Raw genomic sequence first — 2,945 nt, forward strand, 5'->3', positions numbered from 1 at the left:
GCTGAGGCAGCAAGAACACTGTGCCTGGGCTACACAGTGAGAGTCCATATCAAAGAAAAACAAAAGAGAGAAAAAAGAAAGAAAGACAGAAAGAAAGAAAGAAAGAAAGAAAGAAAGAAAGAAAGAAAGAAAGAAAGAAGAAAAGAAGGAATGAAAAAAGAGAAAGAGAAAAAAGAGAAATTATCTTATTTCCTTCACAAATTTAATTTGCTATATGAAAACTTTTTACATTTACAGTTATTCACAAATGCTATTGTTTATGAAAAAATCCTTTAATTTATTGACTTGTGAAATATAATCTGCTCTTGCCTGTCATTAATGATACATTTAATGTTTTATTTTTTGCATGTTTTTACTCTTTTTTCAATTTTTTAATAATTTTATTGAGAAAAAAATAGCAATGAAACAGTTTCAAAATCAATTAGTAGGACAGTTTCAATAATTAAGGCCTAGCATATTGTTGACTTCTTAGTGCATATTCATAGTATAAATATGCAGATATGATATTCTGTCCAAACATTATTAGAACAAATCTTTCTATTCATTGAATTAAGAGAAAGTAGCTGTGTATCTATCCTGTATTGAATATACAGATACAAAATGGTCCTTCATTTGTTTCCCTTTTTTGGTTTACTTTTGTCAGAGATGGGTATTCCATTGTCATATAAATATTGCAGGTGCGTGAATTTAGCAAAATATTCCAATATAGTACAGTAGTCCATAATAGTGGTGGGTCTTCCATAGGACTGGCAATGTCAGAAATTCTTGACTTGAGCATTTTACAGCTAAGCATATTAATATGGCTCTACTTTTTATACTTTGTTTTTATAGTTTTCTGCTGGATGGTTAAGACTAAGATAAAGCAAGACCTATATAAAAAGAAACATAACATTTGTATCTGAAAAGGTCAGTCAAATTCCCTCAGGCTTTATCTTGAAACCCTGTACTGCAGTTTGTAGATCCTTTGTTAGTGTCAGCCATGTGGATGAGTCACGGCCATTGCTTGGCCAATTTGCTCTCTGCAAAAGTCTGAGTGAATGTTTTCTCTCCATGTGACTCTCCTTAGGCACACTCTACATCATTGATCATTTTTTTCTGTGGTCCCATGATCTCCTTGATCAGAAAATTTGGGACACAACTGCGTTACAGGATGTTCCAGTATGGGTTCATCTATGTCCTGACTCCTTACTGACCCTGAAAGGCTAGAACCAAATGTTATCTGTACTTGCAGCCTTTCTTTTTCTTTAATTTTTGATCTTCAAACATAGGTTGTTAACCCTCCAGAGGAGAGGCTTATTATTGTTACCTTATAACATAGGCAGTTAAGCTTAACCTAACTATCTGTCTGAATATCAAACATCTTAGGCATAACATGGAACAGATATTTTCTACCAACTATTGATACGTTAAACTTTAAGTCCCTACATATATGAAAAATTAAATTAAAAAATTAAAAAAGAATAAACAATTACATATTTTTACACAGAAATTTAGATAGCTAAGCATATACAGCATTGCAGCAGGAAAGTCCTATTACATTTTTTTTTCTTGGCTCTTGTGTTGATTTATTACCTTTTATTTAAACAAACATTTACTTGAGAGACAGTATGGCAGTAATTGGTATGACATGACAAGCAATACATATTTAAAAGACTAGAATGACAGGCATTCCAAGCATGACCCTATTATACATTGCTACCCTCAGTGCAGTTGATTAGTTCACAGGTATCAGCAATATAGTTAGTCAGGATGAGAATCCTATAAATGAACTGCTAGTTTCAGAAACCTGCTGAAGATTCTAGGATCATTGCCTTAACCATCTTCAGCATATAAATGTATGGATTTGCCCCTGTCACGTTTCCTAGGTTTTCTCCTTGCCTTCTCTTCAGTGTCTAATCCTTAAGTTCTTATCTTCCTTCTAATGGTGTTATACCTTTCTATTTGTATTCTTCTTTTGAATTCTTACTCTAGGAAGACTATATGATATTTACACATGTGTGTCTGGCTTATTTCACTTATGAGTATAACTTCAAGTGGCATCCACTTCAATATAAAGGCTTCGAGTTTATCATTCTTTGTAGCTCAGTAATACTCCATTGTATAAAAATACCACATCTTTTTTATCCATTCCTCAGGTGATGGGCATCTTGGTTGTTTCCAAGGCTTGGCTATCACAAATTTGCTTCTATAAACATAGATACACATATATCATGATGTTATGACATTTTCAGTTCCACTAGTAAAATTCCCAGTAGGGGCATAGCTTGTTTGAATGAGATTTCCAGTCCTAGTTTTTTAAGTAATCTCCACACTGATTTCCATAATGGCTGCACCATAATTCCCACCAGCAGTGGAGAAGGGTTCCTTTTTCCTCACAGCCTCTCCAACATTTGTTGTTGGTTGATTTCTTTACAATGGCCATTCTTTCTGGGGTGAGATGGTATCTCAGTGTTCATGGATGGCTAGTGATGTGGAGCATTTTTTTCATATATTTATTTGCTTCTTTAATTTCATCCTCTGAGAAATGTGTGTTCATCTCGGATGCCCATTTGTAGATAGAGTCTTTAATTTTGGGGGCCCTAGTGTTTTTTAGTTCTTTATATATGCTAGAGAGCAGACTTTTGTCTGAATTGTTTGTTTTTTCAATGCAGCTATAGTTTCTATGCAAATAAACTTCACAGTCTACCACATCATAACTTAGTATTTCTCTCTTCAGCATTGGCAGAAACTATTCCTCAAGCACAAACGTCACACTAGGACTAGGGTGTTTTCTTCAGTATCTGCACTGCCCAGTTGTATTTTGTATAAATTATATAGATGATGACAGCTGCACGCTTCTGATAAATACTGGGCTTGTTTTTGCTTTGAATGTTATGTTATTGTTCTATTTCTTTCTGTCTCTGTGTCTGCCTCTCTCTCTCTCTCTCTCTCTCTCTCTCTCTCTC

This window comes from Octodon degus, unplaced genomic scaffold (assembly GCF_000260255.1).
Source record: "Octodon degus isolate 3935 unplaced genomic scaffold, OctDeg1.0 scaffold00191, whole genome shotgun sequence".
Lineage (NCBI taxonomy): Eukaryota > Metazoa > Chordata > Mammalia > Rodentia > Octodontidae > Octodon > Octodon degus.